Source organism: Pipistrellus hanaki, assembly GCF_964339955.1.
Source record: "Pipistrellus hanaki genome assembly, chromosome: 1".
NCBI lineage: Eukaryota > Metazoa > Chordata > Mammalia > Chiroptera > Vespertilionidae > Pipistrellus > Pipistrellus hanaki.
In genome coordinates, this window is record NC_140503.1 from 134662363 (window position 1) to 134672691 (window position 10329).

General features: G+C 40.8%; 1 pseudogene across 1 annotated transcript; it reads right to left on the reverse strand.

Moving 5' to 3' along the window:
* Window positions 1-3187: 3187 nt before the first annotated feature.
* On the reverse strand, window positions 3188-3652 carry LOC311629385 (large ribosomal subunit protein uL23-like; annotated as a pseudogene). Its single transcript has one exon. The product of its transcript is annotated as a large ribosomal subunit protein uL23-like (transcript).
* Window positions 3653-10329: the final 6677 nt, after the last annotated feature.

Genomic DNA, 10329 nt, shown 5'->3' on the forward strand with positions numbered 1-10329 from the left:
AGGCTGGCTGGACTTCACCCATGCACGAATTCATGCACCAGACCTCTATACACACACACACACACACACACACACACACATACACACACTCACACATACACTGAGTGGCCAGATTATTATGCATTTAGAGATCATAATAATCTGGCCACTAGGTGTATATAGATAAATATAGTAAATCACCATGGGTCCTATGAAGCTTAGTGATAGCAGCAAAATGAAAAGGAAAGCTGTGTGAATAAAAACAGAGCTTTAAAAAGAAATATGGTACTGTTAATATAAATAAAGTTAATAGAATCATGTGGGGGGGGGTCTAGAAGGAATTAATTCAATTTACATTATTTCTAATGGGGAAAAATTATTTTGTTTTTAAACAAATTGCTTCTTGAACAGCTGTTTGGAATGAATTAAGTTTGAGAACCAAGGTTCCATTGTATTTATAACATTATAATAGGAGATTTTATCAAATCATTTTAATTAACAATATCAATTAAAATTTCATGGCCAGAATGCAAAAAATATAGACCTATTTTAATGATCAGTGACTAAGTAGGATCAGGAAAACATGATCATCTTCATTGCAGTTATCCTCATAGCATCCATCCATCCTATCTGTCCCACTAGTCTATTTCTAGGTGAGAGCCTTCCTATGTCACTCGAGGAAATTACTAACTAATCTCCACTGGCTCATATTTAACCTACTTCAAGCCCATTTTAAAAAATATATATATATTTTATTGATTTTGTACAGAGAGGAAGGGAGAGAGTTAGAGAGTTAGAAACATCGATGAGAGAGAGTCATCGATAAGCTGCCTCTTCCACACCCCCTACTGGGGATATGCCCACAACCAAGGTACATGCCCTTGACGGGAATCAAACCCAGGACCTTTCAGTCCCCAAACCGACTCTCTATCCATTGAGCCAAACCGGTTTCGGCTCAAGCCCATTTTTTAAACTGCTGCCTAATGATCCTTTTTTTTTTTTTTTTTTTTTTTTTTAACTCTCCACTGATTGTTCCTTTTCCTGGCCCCACATTCATCACTGCCTAGAGTCCACACCAAATCTAACTTTTTACTTTATTGCTCATATCTCCTTGAAGAAGGCAGATATGATCTAAGCGATACATATATAGACTCTTGAGCCAAACCACTCAAGTCCAAGTCCTGTTTCGCCATTTTCCAACCATTTAAATAGCTTGGACAAATAACCTCTCTAAGCCATAGTTCCATCGTTTGAAAACAAAGGTAATACTCCTAAATAATTCCAATAAAGTGTTTAAAAGTTCTAGCCTATAGAAGCACTCAATTTATTTCATTGTCCAATCAAATGAGACTAATTACCTTTCATACTTCTGTGCCTCTTTCCTAATTTTCTCAGCCTGGACTGACGTGCTCACTGACCATCTGTCCAAATCCTACAGTCCTTTAAGCTCCACTGTAAATGAAACTCCATAAATTTCTGTGTAATAAACATAACTGGAACATCCCTCTCCTTTGAATCCTATTGAATAAGAAAGTACTTTGTGTCATTGGTTTTTAATTTTTATATGTTGAAAGCCCACTATTTTTTATTTATTTTGAATTGATCCTAGCAAGAGAAAGTGCTGGAAAGCAAATCAGTTTCACTAAAAAGAGATGTTGACAGGAAGCCAGGAAGGCTGGTCCACAACCTTAATTGCTCTAACCACTTATCCTTTAGTTGAGACATTGTTAGCTGAAGCAGCCTCCACCTTGTTTGTCCCCTGTAAGTTTCTGTTATTTCCTGCCTAAGGGCTACATGTAAATTTCTGTTTGTGATGCCTAAGATGTTTTCCCCAAAGCCTTAATAAAACGGGATGGCAGGGCCAGAGGAGTAGTTCTCCCACTGGTCCCCCATATCACCAAGTTGAATTTCTTCAAGTCTCAAGTCTCTTCATTTGTGTGCGGCCCTTCTCCAGAACCTGAACCCTGAATTGGAACTCTTTCCACGCGGGTCGTGAAAGAGATTTCTATAAGGAAGGGAGGGAGAGAGAGAGAAACATCAATGTGAGAAACATCTATCAGTTTCCTCCCATACGTGCCATGACTGGGGACTGAACCCACAACCTAAATATGTTCGCTGACTAGGAATCAAATCTGCCACCTTCTGGTGTGACACTCCAACTTCTGAGCAACCCTGGCCAGGGCTACTTTGTGTCATTCTTGATAAACTAATTACATACTTCACACTGCCTTAATCACCCATAATATTGTAACCTTTATGTTTCCCAAGGCATCTGTTCCATATGTAGATATGTAAGTACAGACTAATTAGGGACCAGTACACCATTTCATGAACCTTGAAAGGAACTGTGGTGGGTAACAGGGGCAGGTCTTGGCCCATTCTCCACACCCCTGCCTGGCTCCTGCTGCTACAGCCCCCAGTCCCCTGTCTGCCACCCCCGCTGCCACTCCCACACACTGACTGCGCCAGCCCCACTTGTACCTGCTGACAGCACGAAGCGATTAGGGCCAGCAGCAGGTGTGAGCACTGGGCGGGGACCATGGCTAGCAGAAGCAAAACATTTTCAGTTACCACCAGATGTTTGCCCTGATGACAATGACCAGTGCCCTGCCTTGGTCTGGCACCCCACTCACCTGCTCTACCATCCCACTGTGGCCAACACCCACCATGTCCCTGGTGGTCAGCCCTTGTCAAAGCAACCAGTTGTTTGGTTGTTCCACCTTTTGGTCTATTTGCATATTAGCCTTTTATTATATAGGATGATGTGTTTGTTGAATGAACTAATCCAATCTATCAGCTCGTTGAGATAATGACACAATGTCATGCCTCAGAAATCACTTCACTAACTGCATACATTTCTTACTCTTCAACTATTAACTTTCTCATTAAATAGGAAAACCAGTTTCATGTAGAAATTTTAAATATTTCTTACCTCAAATCCCCCTTCTTTTGAAGAAGTAGAAGTCTGGAAGGTAATGTGGGCAATTGAAACAGGGGTGTTAGCTCTGATTCACACTCTTTTTTCCTTTTATAAAATATTCTTGATGTTAAAGTAAGTAAAATTAAATACCTTGTGGAATTCAAATATTAATGATTTGTTTTAATATGAATTTTTAACATTAAAATCACTTTTATATAGTTCAGTGTCACAGATTATTTTTTTACAGTGTAAAATTTTTATATTTAGAATTAGGCAGTTGGTCTCAGTTTAGATGATCCCAATTTTGTTGGCAACATCCAAAGCATCATAGTCAGGAGCCAGTGGAAAATATGCCTTCTTCTCACCATCAGACCTGATCAGAGTGTTGACTTTGGCCACATCAATGTCATAGAGCTTCCTCATAGCCTGTTTGATCTGGTGTTTGTTGGCCTTGACATCCACAATGAACACCACTGTATTATTGTCTTCTATCTTCTTCATGGCTGACTCGGTAGTCAGGGGGAATTTGTTGATGGCATAGTGGACAAGCTTGTTTCTCCTGGGTGCGCTCTTCCCAGGACATTAAGGCTGCCTCTGGAGCCTTAGTGTCTTTGGCGATCAGAAGGTGGGTGACATGCGGACCTTTTTTTTTGTGGCTGGGGACACCTTTCAACACTGCTTTCTTTGCCTTCAAAACCTTTGCTTTGGCTTTGGCTTTGGGAGAGGCAGGGGCTTCTTAGCTTTTGGCGCCATCTTCGTAAAAAGCCACAGATTTTTAAAAAAATATATTTTATTGATATTTTACAGAGAGGAAGGGAGAGATATAGAGAGCCAGAAACATCAATGATAGAAAAACATCAATCAGCTGCCTTCTATACACCCCCCACCAGGGATGTGCCCACAACCAAGGCACATGCCTTCGACCGGAATCAAACCTGGAACCCTTCTGTCCGCCGGATGATGCTCTATCCACAAACCGGTTAGGGCAGCCACAGATTTTTAAAATGTGTACTTTAATAAGTACAAAGTATATAAACAATAAAGTAAGTTTGTGGAGAAGTTGACCAAGATACATAAATTAAGAAATACAAGTGTCTTAAGTTTTCTAAGTTTTCTTAAGTTTTTTTTTGTTTTACAGAATATTAAAGTTATTTAATATATAATTTCTCAGTTTGGAAGCCCTTTATTGTAAAGGCTATTCTTTTGTTTGATAACAAACAACAGCCACAGTGTCAGTGATTATTCTGGACCTCCACGTTGCATGTATTCAACTTCTTGAGACACTATTTTCCTTCTGAGATAATATATTTATTATTTCGGCAGTGTCTAGTGGACCCTGATGTATCAGCTAATCTGCAATTTACTTCCCTTAGAATGCTGTGAAATTGAAGAAGAGTGAGATAGTAGTCCTTCTGATCTCACAACTTCTGACACAGTGGGTTGAGACTGTCTCCTCTGTCAGGAAACCTTATTAGGAGTGTGTGATGCCTTCCTGAGCGACCTGCTAGCAACACCATCGTGCTACCAGGAGCAGCTTCCTCAGTGGCAGATTTCCAAGCACTTTTAAGCACTGAAATTCTTTAAATAATGGTAAATTTAGCAATGTTAGAATTACATAAAAATGCATATTTACAAGCCACTTTCTTTTACTATATTAAATGCATATGGGTAGGAAAGTTCTGAAACAGAAATTTCATTTCAATTTTTTGGCTTCCCAAAAGTACTTATTTTCTCAGTTTCTCAATACCCTAGTCAATTTTACAATTCCCTCACTATAGTAGATTATATAATCACATGATGGGGGAAATCATCAGATTATTTTTACAAGTTTCCAGATTTACAGTCAGGATTGTGTCAATTTTTTTTTTTAGTAGAATAAACATAAGAAAAGGAAACAATAAATTTTATTTCTTTCACAAATATTCATTGAATAGTCTAGATATCCCTCCTCAAATAGTCACATTTCAAACATATTTGGGAACTGCTTAATGTTATGCTTCTACATTATATTTTGGATAAGCTGTGAGTCCATGTTTAATTATTAATAAAACATATTAGGTAATAAGTGCATCATTCTGTTGATTATCATAGCACAATAATATATTTAGCTCATTTACACAAAATGAATTATTGCATTGCACAGAAATTAAGATTATTAATATTTAAACAAAATGAATTTTTTATAAAAGGACATTGTCTAACTTCAATGTCAATAATTTTACAGGTGAAGATCATATTTCAAAACTCTCTTCTAATGAATTATTAATAAACTAGTAGCCCAGTGCACAAAATTCATGCATGAGGGTAAGGGGTGTCCCTCAGCCTGGCCTGAACCCTCTCCAATCTGGGGTCCCTCTGGGGATGTCCAACTACCAGACATCCATCTTGCAACCTGGAACCGCTGGCTCCTAACCACTCACCTGCCTGATCTCCCCTAACCACTCTGCCTAGCGGCCTTCTCACTCCCCACCACCCCCCGACACACACCAGCTTGATCACCCCCAATTGCCCTCCCCTCCTGACCTGATCACCCCTAACTGCCTGTGCCTCGACCCTGCCACCATGGCTTTGTCCAGAAGGATATCCGGAAGGTCTCCTGGTCTAATTAGCATAATACCCTTTTATTAGTGTAGATAAGCAAAGGCAACACCATTCCCAAAACTCTATAACAATACCCTAATCAAATGTGAGATATGTAAGCAACATATTCTCATTCAATTTTGTCAAACATTACATAAATTAACCATTATATGATTTAAGCATAATACCTGTTATACCATAATTGTTTCTTTGTATGATGACTTTAAAAATGTATTAATTTGGAGAAAAAATGGCAGCAGAATAGACAGACAGGTGCCAAGCTTTATCCCGGAGGAGAAGGAAAGAACAGCTGAGGGTCGCACAGGGGATATTTGTTGGCAAGTTAAGGGCAGCTGTGCTCCAGGAGAAGGTGGTGTACTGCTAGATGGGGTTCCCCTGACCGAGTAGCCCCCACTGCTGCTGGGTCCTCTACCAGAGCTGCGGGCTCGGATGCGCAGACTGTGCCATATTGAAGGGGAATGTGGATCTTGTTGGAGGCTTGAAAAGCTTCAACTGTGGCAGCCACAAACATCTGCCAGAACATCACCCCCAATTGGCAACAACACACAGATTCGGAGAAGCTCTGCACCCCACCACGGAAAGGTCAGATTTTGCCTGGGATAAAGTGAGGTCTCTAGTCCCGACAGGAGAGAGAAATGTGCACTTTGTGGGAGCTGTGCCTAGAAAAATCCATGGCTGTTGGGGCTGGTGTGATCCATGAATATGGAAGGGGGTCCTCAGAGCTGCTAACAGAGAGGATCTCTAAAAGGCGGCCCATTTCGTTCTGAAGCAAGAATCAGTCTGGCCAGCAAGGCTCAGTGGTTGAGTATTGACCTATGAGACCTATGAACCAGGTTGCAATTCATCCTGATCAGGGCACAAGCTCAGGTTGCAGGCTGGATCCCCAGTGTGGGGCCTGCAGGAGGCAGCCGATCATGATTCTCTCTCATCATTGATGTATGTATATCTCTCTCCCCAATCCCTTCCTTTATGAAATCAATAAAAATATATATTTTTAAAAATCAGAAGAGGGCAAATTGAGAATGAGGAGTACTTGGTTGTGGAAGAGTGATAGTAATGTCTGTGAGCTGATGTGGCAGCTTTCACTAGACACCTGTTCTTGTCCGTCTTCTTCAGGATCCTATGAAGTTTGATGGTAGAAACCCCAGTTCAGGAGATCCTTCTCTTTCTCCTCACACCCCACCCAAAAATAATGATGGGATAGGCCCTCTCGCTTTTGAATATAATGTGGACCCTCAGCAATGCTGTTCAATGAGGCTAGAGCAGAGTTAAGTTTATTTCACATTTTGGAGTATACTGGACCCCCAAAGTGCTTCATCAGGAGGTAAAATAGGAGGAACAATTAATTCTTGACTATTAGGGGATCAGTTATATAGCTTTATTCCCAAAATTGCTCTCTAAGTTTATTTACAATTATTTTGAATTAGTAATAAATGTTTAGTACAGAAAATTTTGGTAATCTAGAAAAACAAAAGAAAAATAAATTATTGATACCACACCATGATCGTACTATCCAGAGAGAACTATAATTAATAAAAATTTTCACTACATTTTATAAGGTTCTTCCTCCTCCCAACTGGTGGGCGGAATTATGACATTACTGGCATCTGTCACAGAGACATCTCCAAGACATTGAGCCATCAATCAGCGCCTGACAAAGTGTCCTGGGGCCCACCCCTTCCTGTTCTGCCCTGGGTCCAACCCTCTTCTGTTCCTCCCCTTAAAGAGACCCCCAGACCAGCCAGGTGCTGCTGATCCTCCATGTCCAGGTGGCAGCCCGGCTGGGTCCATCCCCCCTCCCAACTCCTTCAATTCTGATTTCTCTACCTCCGTAATGAGTCCCGCTCATTACTGGGGAATAAACTTTACTTTAAAATATCTTGGTGGTCAGTTTCCTGCGCCTCAAACCTTACACATTTCTTTTTAATAATTTTTCCACATGAACATATTTTTCTGATTAATCATACATAGAAATGATTATACTGTGTAATTATATAATATTGAATGTTTCTGAGGTTCCAGGTAATCATTTGAGTACTTTAGACATATTAATTTATGTAATTGTCATGTTCTGTAAGTTGGTATTATTATTACATCCATTTTACAGATGTGAAGACTGAGTGTTAGGCATTGAGTGAGTGATAGACTGGGCATTAAACCGCAGCAGCTGGCTCCATTACACAATGTGCAGACTACCATACTGATATTTCTCTTAGAAAATTTCATTTTAATGGGAATGCAATATTCCATGAAATGAATATAGTCTAGTTAACATAGCCATTTCCTTATTTTTATATACTTATTCATTTAGATTTTATTACTACATAGTGATGATTTGGTGAACATCTTTGTCCAGTGGCTTCTTATCCTTCCAGATGGTTTCTTGTTAGTACAATTCCTAGATCAAATATATGAATATTTTTAATGTTGTTGATATATAATGGATTACCTAAATATTTTCCCACCAGGTAGCATGAAATCCTAGCCTTTTGTAGGTGGCAGACAAGAGATAAACTGTTCAACATTAATCACAGTCTGTTGACTTTTCGTAAGTAACTGAAGTTTATTAGGTGACAAGTGACATGCACAGCTAAAATGAAATTTGTCTTTCTTTTCAGTAAGATTTGAGTTTCTTGTGTGTTCTCCTTTTTACTGTACTTCACTATGAATGAGCTCTATCATTAACCATCCCATTCTCACTTAGAATATATGAACCCCATAATCCATGCATGGCTTGGTACTAAAAAATACATTCTTCTATGAAAAGGGTCACTAGTACTTAGATTCTCAAAGTTGACCACCCTCCCAAAAAAGTCAAGAGCCACTCCTATAGAACATGACAGCATATCCTTAAAAATATAATTAGCTATGTTATAGAAAAGCTGACAAATACCGAATGCTTATAAAGACAAAGGTAAGTTCCTTGGGCAAAATCAATGAAGGTGATCTTTCTTTGAGTTGCCATCATAGTAGGAAAGCCCAGATGAAGCTCCTCTCTGCCTCCCACCTTTCCTGCCAGGGTTCAAAGAGCAACCATTTATAAATGGAAGTTAGCACAGCAACACAATCTGTATAGCATGTCTTCAAGAAGTGGAGAAATAGCCGAGACCGGTTTGGCTCAATGGATAGAGAGTCGGCTTGGGAACCAAAGGGTCCTGGGTTCGATTCCGGTCAAGGGCATGTACCTTGGTTGCGGGCATATCCCCAGTAGGGGGTGTGCAAGAGGCAGCTGATCGATGACTCTCTCTCATCGATGTTTCTAGCTCTCTATCTCTCTCCCTTCCTCTCTGTACAAAATCAATAAAATATATTAAAAAAAAAGAAATGGAGAAATAAATCAAATTTTTTCAAAAGCTGCAAAAATAAGTTAAAGTTCTGGAGACTTATGAGGGGAACTAGGTATCACATGAGCACGTTTTTGGCTTCTCTCTACCAATAGTACTGTTTTAGGAATTTTATTTATTACTAGAGGCCTGGTGCATGGGATAGGGTCCCCTCAGCCCAGACTGCACCCTTTTTAATCTGGGACCCCTTGGACATCCCTCTCACAATCTGGGATCACTGGCTCCTAACTGCTCACCTGCCTGCCTGCCAGATCACCCCTAACTGTCCCCCCTCACCCCACCAGACTGGTCGCCTCTAACTGCTGCCCCCTCCCCGCTGCCAATCTGGTTGCCCATTACTGCCTCCCTGCCAGCCTGGTCCCTCCACATAGCCCTCTGTTCAGTCATTTGGTCATCCTTCACTAATCCCCCTGCTGGCCTTGTTGCCCCATGCACCCAGCTGTTCAGTCTTCTGTGTGGCTGTTTCAGTGCCGATGGCCCCTCTCTTTTTATATATTAGGATTATTATTTTTAAAAATAAGTTTTTATTGATTTCAGAGATAAAGGGAGAGGGAGAGAGAAATAGTAACATCAATGATGAGTGTGAATCATTTGGCTGCCTCCTGCACACCCCACACTGGGGATCAAGCTTACAACCCAGGCATGTGCTCTGACTGGGAATTCAATCATGACCTCCTGGTTCATGGGTGCATACTCAACCACTGAGCAACATAGGCTGGGCTTTTATTTATTTAGATGACAGCAGGATGTTCCCCACTTTTTAAATACAACTTAGAGAACATTCATGGTGATAATTTGAAAATTACTAGAGAAATTGCCTTCCAATCCCTTTTCCATCTTAAATTTTTAAGGAAATTCCAAATACCAGTTTCAGACCTTTAACACTAGAGCACCACACAGCTCAGTGAGAACAGAACTATTGTTCAGCAGAGAGAATCAGCTTAGCTCTTTTTTAGGGCTGCTGAGGAAACATTTGGAGAGGAGGGGACTGCAACCTGAAGAGGCCAGGGCCTGGGAGTCAGATAGATGTGTGCAATCAGACCCCACAGCCACCACTTGTGGGTCTGTGGCCTTAGGCCAATTCCTTCCCCCTGAGCCTTGTGTCTCAATTGTAACTTAGTGTTCCTTCCTCCTGGGCTTCTCAGGAGTCAAACGGCACAATCTGGTCCACTGTCAGTATTCAATTCAGGTTCTCTTTGTGCCTGCTTCTGTCCTTTTCCATAGAATCTGATGCACTAATGGGAATGAAAAGCTCTGAAGTAAAGTCACATGAAATAGCATTAATGTTGCACCTCACTCTTGGATGGATGTGAACTGGTTATGTTTGCTCCTTCAGGTCATGATGCTGATCCAGAATCATCCCGTCCCCGTGATCTCCATGGTGAACGGCTTGGCCACCGCTGCTGGATGTCAGCTGGTTGCCAGCTGTGACATTGCCGTGGCCAGTGACAAATCTTCATTTGCCACTCCAGGTGTAAACATTGG